Genomic DNA, 10155 nt, shown 5'->3' with positions numbered 1-10155 from the left:
TGCAGGATCTTGTCATTCCTGGCATGGAGCAACACCAGTATGTTGTCCCTTGAGGCAGCCAACGCAGAGATGAGGGACGGGAGTCAGCTCTCTTCCTGCCAGGAGAGACAAGGATCTGGGGACGGCAGTCATAGGCCAAGTCCCCTAGCAAGGATAGATGTGCTGGAAAGCAGGGGACTACATTGTCTCAGCGAGAAACCTGGGTATCAAATAGTTTCAATTTTCTAGATTTAAAATAAATCTTACCGACATGCCAAAAATCTTGCCCAGCAGTCCAGCTGGAAGCAGTGCTAGCAGATGCTGAGCTGCCTGCAGGTCCCACTGACACAGATAAACCTCAGTGTGGGGACCATCCTTGCAAAACTCTTCCTAAGACACTCAAGAAGGTTGGGGAACATTTCTGGACTGAAGTGGCACAGTTCCATGTGACCAAGATTGTGGAGGCAAGCTGGTGCCCTCAAGCAGGATGCCAGCTTGGGGGCAGTTCTAGCAGCAACAACCACCGGCTGCTTCAGAGGAGCAGGATCCCTCCATCCAAGAGCCAAATGGCTCTTGGCTGGTTGGCAGGAGGCTCATCCTGTTGCCATGGGTGCAGAGACGCACCATGGTGGCTCAGTGCACCACCTGTCACCCCAGTGTCCCAGCTTCTCCCAATTCTCAGGACCAGAGATGGACTTCAAGCACTGATATGGAGAAAATCTGCAATTTTACTTAGTCCAGATATGTGGAGATCAGTTTCTGCTCATAAGTAGGAGGTTTGGGTTCCCTTTAAAAATGTCTGGTTTTCTCAGCCTGTGCTTTTGTAACCCTGAATATTGCCTGAGTCGGACAAGCGCACAAGTCTTCTCTGAATCATACAAGTCTCAGAGAGCAAGGGCTTTGTGGGTCAGGTGAGGGAAGCATTTCCTGGCCTCCATTTTTGCCATGGCTGCCGGGACTGGTGGGGTGCAGGACACATCTCCATGAGGTGCTGTAGTTTGCAGAGAGCAGTGGCTCAGATGGCACAGTCAGCATGGCTCTCGCTTGGCCTGCGTTCACAATCTGAGTAACCAGGCTGCACAGCTCCTTGGCACACGCTTATCTGCTGCAGGAGTCAGGTGTGATCTCAGAGCGGGCTGGACTCAGAGGAATTAAGCTGCATTACACAGTGCAGCCAGTCAGGACAACCTTCATGGGGGAGAGGGACGGGGGAATTACAGGGTTCCCTGTCCCCTTGGGCTTCACTGGGCTTGGCAATCTGAGCTGGGAGAAGTCAGTATGGCACAACTTTGTAAAGCCAGACAAGGGTCTAGAGCCTGATTTTGCAAAGGTCCGAGCCACCTCAGGCCATGGCCAGCTCCTGTGGGAGACCCCACCGTGTTCCCTCTCAGCCAATGCTGGGACATTCATTTCTGCACCAGTTCCCTCCTTGCACCACAGGTTCTGCCCCAGCCGTGTTGCTCTGCCCAGCTTCTTACCTTTGCTGCAGCACTTGGTTTCTGCCAGCACTGGCTGGGACCATATGTCCTTCCTCGGCTGTTGTGATGTTCCTGCCAAGGCTGAGTACCACTTCCTGCAAATCCTGCTCCTGATGAAGCAGGAATTAGAGGACCCTACGGGCCCAGTACCTCCCAATATCACCCCTCCTGCACACCCTCTGGGTGCTGTGGGGCAGAAGTTGCCCCCTTTAGACTCCCAGTATCCCCCCGTGGCCAGGGCTGCGTTTTCATCCTGCCCTGGACCATCCACTCACAAGGAGTCAGTTGTCCCCCACTGGGGCGTACTTCCGCCTAGCCAGGGTGGAGGGGTCTTAGGGGGAAGAGAGCTAGTACCCCTCTCTCCCCAGTGCCCTTACACCTTCATCCACTAAGCTCCTGCCTCTGTTCTCTCCTTCCCCACTCCAGGATTCTCTTGCTCTGCCCCAGATCCTCTGGCTCTGTCCAGGAGGAGCTGCCTCTCCAGGCAGGGGGTAGCAAGGGCACCAGATTTGAGAGCAGTCCCCAGCCAGCTAGGGTCCCCACCACCTCCAGACTGAACCACACTTTCTAAACTGCCTTTTTCACTCTTGAGAAGGACAGGAAGGGCATTTGTTTTTCAGCTGGCATGCGTCCATGCAGAACCCGGCTGCCAGGCAGAAGGGGAAGGAGAGCCTAAGCCACAAGCTAAAGAAAGATGGCTGGGGCAATACATTTATATATATATTAAACGCATATTTACTGTGTCTCAGACTTTCTTCTCCCCATCTCCCATCCCAAAAGGACAGTGCCTATCCTATGCACTGTCAGGGCCAAGGCTGGCAGGGATCAGGCTGCTAGAGCAGAGATGTGATTCCATTGGTTTCCCATCAGCTCCAGGTTCCTGGGAGCTGTGTGAAGGCCCTTCTGCTCTGGAGAGAAAGAAAGGGCTGCAAGGGGTTCCAGGAGCCTTTCCAAACCCAGGCATTCCCCTTCTGCATGCTGTCACAGGTTCTGTCCTGTGGCCTCCCACTCAGCCCTGCCACCATGAATAGTGGCCACACATCAGGGCTGGGTCTGGCGTGCTGGACTCGTCAGCTGTAGAGAGCGGGTGCCGTGGCATGGGATGGGACCCATAGGGAGTGAACCCTCCTAAGGGATACTGAGTCTGAGCACAGAGCCAGGAGCTGCAGCCAGTAGGAAGATGTCCATCCCTGCTGCCAATGTTGGCAGGGATGGCACCCAGCAGCAAGTTGCAGACATCCCTCCAGGATGGAGAGCAGCAGAAGGAGCTGAAGGACCCCAGGAAAACACAAGCCCCATTTTGAGGTGAGGATTTATAGCAAGATCCAGACTCAGCTCCAACTGGATTTAGGCTGTAACTTGTATTCAGGCGCTCTAATCCACAAGTCAGACACCAAAATGGCTTCTCAGGTGTGGCCCAGAGCTCCTCTCATTTGCCACCTGGCAGCACTTCTTAGAGGCCCCTTCGTGCCCTTTACAGCTGGGGAACCAGTTTCAGAGGAACAAGCACACATCCCAGCCAAGGCTTGGCATGGTGCACCAGTGTCGCACTGGGACTTTGGGAACAGCTCCTGACCTTGCTCTGCTCTAAGTCCATCCCTGCTGGTGCATTCCCCACAGACCGTTCAGCACGATGTGAAAATTCCCTCAAAATGGCCAACACTTCCAGGGGCGGGGGCGGGGGGGGGGGTGCTTTTGGTGACAGCACGGTGCTGTTTCCCCAGAGTCGGAGTCAAAAAGCAAAACCATTGCTCCAATCCCATTGCACCTCCCGCCACGGGTTACCTCTGGAGGGGCCTTGCTGGGCCAAGGATGACTCATCTCTGTAACATAATTTGTGTGAATCGTCCTGATTTCCCAGTGCCCCACAGCCTCATTCATGCAAAGAATTGCACCTATCTAATTAAAGGTGTGAAATGATCTCATTAAATCAGTGCTAGGCTCTGTGTACAAACTGCTCTGACAGCTTACGAATGGCTCATTTCCACTACATTTCATTCTCTTTTTTTCTTTCTTTGGCTTGATTTCCAAAGAAAATGAGGTTTATGCATTCATGATACATGTGGGTATGTCTTTCCATCTAGCCCTGTAACTTTTGAAGCCACCAGCCAATTTCAACTGAATTCAACAGAGGGATAGAGAGTTCAAAGATATTTTGTTCCTGCATGTTTCTTGAGAAGGGAAGAGCAGGAAAAGCTGCACAGTGAGCCCTGCTTTTACTGGACATTAGAGGATTCACACTGGAATTCTGCCTCAAGGCACAAATCCCTAAATCAGGGCTTACCCCTACCAGCTCCCAGAACAGTCTGCTCTTTTCCACTGGAAATTTTGCCCTGATCAATGCTGCTCAGATAGATTGATTCACTATGGGAGCAATTTTGACCAAAATGCAGATTTTGAAACGTTCTTCCCACTTAATAATATTAACAAAAAAAAGTGTGTGGGGGGGGAACCAACTTCAAAAGAGCAACAGTCAAGCAATACATAACTTGTCTCAGGTATTGCAAGAGAGACATGAAGATATATGTGATACAAACTGGACCATTACCCAAATTGGAAGCATCCCTACTAATCTTAAATTAATAATAAATCCTACTGATAAATCAACAATGGAGATGCTTTCTAGCTTGGGTCTCTCTTTCAAGACATTTTTAATCAAACTTGGCAGGAAGAGAGAGATCATTTGGAGATGCAGTTGTGTGAAAATGAAGGAGACCTGACCAAATCCCCCAGAGCACAACACTGTCACGCACTTGTACACTTGGCCAGAGGTTGCCTGGAACAAATAGCTAAAGGTAGGGATGATGTGGCAGCCAACAGAAGGGTTACCAGGCAAGAGGAACAGCAAGAGACACACTCAGTTTGATGCCTTGCTTTGGGACTTGGAGGAGACTCTGGTCCCTGTTGAATTCAAAGGCCACATCATGTCTGTGGCTGATTGGAAGAGGGCCAGGTGCTCCCTGTAACACTTGAGTAAGCAACACCAGCAGGCTGGGATGTCTGTTGCAAACTAAGGAGTATCTGGCAGTGAGAAAGAGAGTTCATTGGTCCTCTGTACTTCACCACCATCCATCATGTTGCTGGCAGAAAGCATCAAGAGATGCTTTTGGAGTGAAGCAGGAGGGTCAGTGCTGCTCCAAGAGTGCTGCCCTAGTTCCCATCATGTCCTCCTTTGGTGGCTCTCCAGTTGGGTGGTTTTCTAGCTGGGGCACCCTGCAGGACTACTTGAATCTGCCACAGAGACTTCAAGGCAGCTCAAGCTACGCTGGCTCCCTGAGCCTGAAGCACTCAGACAACCCTGTTTGTGGGCAGCCTGAAACAGGGGAGTTCTTGGCGTAATACACCCTGTTGTCCTCAGCCAACATGGAGCTGCTCAGGAAAGGGAGCCCCCAAGGGACATGCTTCAGCTATGAACAGGAGCATGGGGCATTGCTTTGCCATGGTGGCCCACTGCTGGAGGGAGAGCACCAAGACAGAGCCTTGGAGAGGCATCTGTCCCTGGAAGGCAGCCTTTGCTGGGGTGCCATCATGGGGGCACATTTAGCCTTCTATGGAGCCTGACTCCTGGCCTCACTGGGCTCCAGAGGCTTCAACTGATCCCAGCAGCTTTTCCTTCCTTGCTCTTTTGCCACCTGCCCTCTATCAAAATCCCAACAGCTCCCAACCCCCTGCACCCTTCTCCTCACTCCAGTTCCCACCGTCAGTCTCTTGCTCTCCCCCTTCTTGGTCGGGTGTTTGCCAGAGCAGGTGCACACCAGTTCCTGGTCCCCTCCCACCCACTGCCCTTTTTTAATTAGCTGATAAAGAATGCATCCTTTTGAAGCAGGTAGGGGATTCCTCACATCCCTGGCATTGCTGGGCTGCCTGGCTGTAACCCTATTCCAGTTAAAAGCTTTCTCCGCCAAGCCACGGCAGCCAGGGCCATCTGCTTGCACCACACCTGCAGGCCTAGCCCTCACTGGCTGCCCGCTCGGCCACTCATTTAATTACCCAACGTGATGATTAATTGAGGGGAGCGCAAGAGGGCCTGGGACTTTTGCCTGCCGACAGGGTTGGGCAGGGATAAATGGCAGGAGGGAGTGAAAGATGCTATCAGTCTCCCTTGCAGGCTAGCCTGGCATGGATGCTGCACCACTGGTCTGCCAAGGTTTGTGGTCACTGGTGGTGGTGTACAGGAGGGACTGTCCTTTCATGTGGCTGGGCAGATGAGGTTGAACCTTGCTAACTCGCAGAGCACTGCCTTTGCTTCCTAGACACAGGGCTGACATGGGAGCAAAGAAGAGGGGTCATGGATGCAGAGATGGGTTCTCCCATAGTCCAGGGGTAACAGCAGCAAGTGTTGCCTCCAAAGCAATCCCCAAAGCAAAGCCTGCGCTCCAGAGAGTGGAGGTGGGGCTGGAGGCAGGTGTTGGAGGGACCCATGTCTCCACAAAAGCATCCCATGGCCCAGAGGTGACTGCATGGCAGTGGGGCTGAGGAAACACAGAGATGCTCTCTGCCACATCAGTGCATGGGGCAGGACAAGGCACTGGCTCAGGACTCTGTAGATCTGCGTTCCCTTCCTGGAACTCTCACTAGTGCTGGATTATCCTCTCCAGCCCTCTCTTTCTCTCATCAAAAGCAGAGGATTGTGGGGCATGGGGCTAAAAGGTGCTGTTCGCTGCAAAGGCCAAAAGCTCAGCTAGTTTCTCTGCTCCTCACAGCCTTCAGGAAATGGGTTTGTGACTTAGGGAGGGAAAACTAGGCAGTGGGATCTGGAATTGCTTCACAAGGCAGGTTTTTTGTTCTCTGTCCTCCAGCAGAGTGAAAGCCTTTGGTCCCCTGGAGACAGGGTTACAAAGCCTGCATGTCTTCCTTGCAGACAGATCCACATTTCCCTGCAGCCCATTGCAAGTCCTCCTTGGAGCCCAGTGCATTGGAGGGTACTGTGGCTAGTCAGCATGCCGAGGCAGCCTGTCAGCACAGCAAGGTTCCCAGGTCTGTGTGCTGCATGTTATACTGCAGAACTAGTAAAAATTATTTCAGCATGTGCCTGTGTGGTCTGCAGTTATGCCCCAGCTTGAGATAACCTAAGCACAAGAAGCCTCAGGCTGAGCTTTAAATCTTTCTCTCCTTTGCCGTCCCCCAGCCAGCAACCCCCAAATGTTTCACCCCCTACCCCACTGCCAGCATCTCCTCTTCACAAGGAAGAGACGATTCAGGAAACCCAGCTGAAACCCCCCCTGGCTGGGCTGAGCCCTGCACACCACAATGGTGACGGCATTCAGATCCCACTTTAAATCAATTGCTGCGCCCTGGCAGCTCTATTTCCACGGTCCCATGTTATTCTTTCACTCAATCAGGGGGAGAATGACTCTGTTTTCCTTCAGCAGTTTTGATTCTTTTTTTTTCTTTTCTTTCTTTCTTCCTTTCTTTCTCAGGGCAAAGGATGGGGTCGGAGCGAATATTCGTTTCCACGGTTCCAGCTCATTGAGAACAATAAGGGCAGTAAACAGAGGGCAGCATTGCTCAGGAATGCAAAGCATTTGCCTATGGTTTAAAATTACTAATTTTTTTTACAAGCAAGAATATATATTTTTAGAGATTTAAGGACAGGCCACATTCTGCTCCCCCACCAAGCACCCCCAAACTTACAAACAGACCTTTGGCTTTTTTATGAACCGACCATAAATGTGAGAGGTGGTGGATGGCTCAGTGAGCTCTGGGGAGTCCAGCTGTTTCTCCCATTTGCATCCCAGCAATAGGCCTGTAGTGGGGAGGGGAGACCCAAAGTAACTGGTCAAAGCTGCAAAACTCAGACCTGAAGTCAGAATATTTCAGAGAAGGGCGACAAACCCACTGCTTCTTATGCTCTGATCTCTTCCTCTTGCTATAAAAACTGAAATGAAATGTGTTTGAGGGCTAAATGCACATCTGTGTTGTCCAACATTACACAGGGGCATCAGGGAAGCAGGAGGCTGTGCCCAGTTTCACTAATGGGGTAGCTCTCCAGGCTGTGGTGCTGGAGAACTTGCCAGGAGGGACCTTCACTTGGCCCTTGCAGGGGGGGAAGTCTGGGTATCTGCAACACCAAACTGTCCCCACAGAGGTGTTGGGCAAGGCGGGGGGGGTCACACCCTGCTCTCAGGGCCACTGCTACCTTGAAGCTGCCAGTGAGAGTGAGAGCAAGAGCAGGGGACTATGGAGCTCTCTTGGCACCCCCCCCCAGAGTCATTTGGAGCAACTTTCTGACAGCTTATAGGATCTTGGGGGCATCAGGTGCACACAGAAAGTGCAACTCTCCCCACTTGTCTCTCTCTTGCCCTCCCTGTCTTGAGGGCACTCAGGAAAACCCTGTCCATAGACTCCCTCCACATCCACCTAGCACCGTATCGCAAGCTAGTCCCCAAGGGCCACCAGCAACAGGGAGGGAGCAGGGATGACCCCACTGTGCACACCTTACAGTGAGCTAGCCCTCAAAAACCAGCAGCCACAGGGAAGCCCCCAACACAAGGATGCCACAAGGTGCCCACATATAGCTACTCCCTCCTGCTCAGTCTCCCCAAGGTCTTTGCAATCCAGCTCTACGGGAGGACTGCTCAAAGTGGCAGGTGAAGCAGGATATTTGCCACTATCCAGGAGTGGAGCACGTATCAGCGCTGCTGGCTAAACTTCAAAACTGTGCACATGCTGACTCAGTTCTGGAGGACCAGCCACAGCCTAGTTACTGCGGGAAGAAGGGGCTGCTCCCAGGCACAGCTCTGCAGCAAGTACAATGCCCCAGCCCCAAGACGCTGCCCCATCCAGCCCAAATCCCACCCTGTGCTGTTACCTTGTCCACACAGGCTGAGAGCACTCCTTTTCTATTTGCTGTGAGTCAAGTCCTGTCGTTACTTCTCCTGCTGTAAGAGTGGGACTGGAAAGACTGGAGGACTTCTGCCAGCAAGGCAGGCTTGTGCAAAGGTAGACAGCAGCGTCACTTTCACTCCTCAACCTGGGAAAGATGCTGGTGTCCAAGAGTCCATGGGCCTAGATCTATTCACCTGCCCAGCACAGCAGCCAGCAAACACATACACTGCCTGTGCCACAGTGGGCAGCGTCGTGTAGTCTTGTCCTGAGCCAGGGGCACACACCAAGATGGACATGTCCCTGCTAGGGTGCTGGGCACTGCTAGAGCACACAGGTTTCTCCTCAGCTACACTGGTCCCCAAATCTTCCTCTCTTTCTCCCTCTCAGAGGAGGCAGACCTACCGTGAGAGTCAGCTGAGGACGTCCAGGCTCACAGCTTCACTTCTGAAAGAAACAGAGGAGGAAAGCATTGTTTTATTGAGAGAAATTGCTTTCATATCCCTGCCCCAAAAGACATGCATGCATCCTGTCTCTATGCTGATTATCTCCAGATCTGCACATATTGGCTGCGTGATGATAGTTGTCTCCTGCTCCCTTCTCCTGCAGGCCCCCTCTGCACCCCTCCGCACGGCCCCAGGGCTGCCTTCCCTGACCTTCCACTTCAGGCAACACCTCCCCAAAGAAAACAAGGCTCTGCTTGCTAGGAGCAGCTGTGGTTTCCCCATCTGGATTCTTTTTGCAGTTCTTCTTCCTAAATGTAGCCAGTCGCAAGGAGGCTGAATGGAAACATTTGGGTCCTTTCTCTTTGCTTGCTTCTTCCTCTTTGCTCTCCATGTGGCAATGAAACTCTCTCTGCATCTTCTGCAATAGTGCGGGAGTCTGTGGGAGCAGGACATCAAGCACACTGCAAGTGATTTTCCCTTGTAGAGGAGCAAACACTGGGGATGGCACCTTGGACTAAGGCTATCCTAGATCCTGGGACATGTAATCCTGCACTGCAGGATGGACCCCTGGTGCAAGACCAGCTTAGGTCAAGGATTAGATTTGGAGACCATGTAAGCCTCTGACTGATGGAGCCCTGCTTCCATGGTCATTTTACAACAGTTGAACAGCTTAAAGAATCACAAACCATGAAGGAATATAACAGAAAGTTCACAAATCAAATAAAAGGCATAGACATAAAACTGGAAAAACATTATCCTTTTATTGTCTCTTCAGACAGGCTTAGCATTTAAAGGCTTTTATCTCCTTTTTATGGCTTTTAGGGCGGGCTCCAAGCCAATAGGTACCTTGTGTCCTTGCTCTGTGGTAAATTACATCACAAAGAAATGAGGCTTTGGAGCAAATCACAAGCCTGAGAAAAAAAGCTCCTTTAATAAAAGAAAAAAAAAAATATATATATATATTCACACACAATGCACACATCTATTGCAAAGGTGGCTTTGCCTCCCAGCAGGCAGCAAGATACATTAGCAGCTCTCCAAGAAGGAGTGTATTGGAGGACATAACAGACAGATTAGTACCCACTTCCTTGGAGGGACTCATAACTGCCAGGCTTTCAGGCTGCATAGATATCTGAGCTCTCAGGGTGCCAAACTACTCCTGGTTAATGAAGAGGCATCTTTCATGCCCTGGACACTTCAGCCTGTTGTCTAATGTTAGATGATGAGAGCAACTGGCCTGCTGAACTTCTTTGTGCCAAGCACAGAGGACAAACTTCTCTGATTTGGGTCTGGATCAGAATGAAAACAGGTAGGACTATGTGAAGATGAAGAGGCATCCCAGCATGGCCAGCACCTCAAGTGCTTGTGCAAACAGCTAGAGAAATACCATGTTCCTTCCTAATAGGCCCTTAGCACATCTACTCATC

Source organism: Apteryx mantelli, chromosome 16 (genome assembly GCF_036417845.1).
Source record: "Apteryx mantelli isolate bAptMan1 chromosome 16, bAptMan1.hap1, whole genome shotgun sequence".
NCBI classification, from domain to species: domain Eukaryota; kingdom Metazoa; phylum Chordata; class Aves; order Apterygiformes; family Apterygidae; genus Apteryx; species Apteryx mantelli.
Note: the sequence above shows the minus strand (reverse complement) of the source record.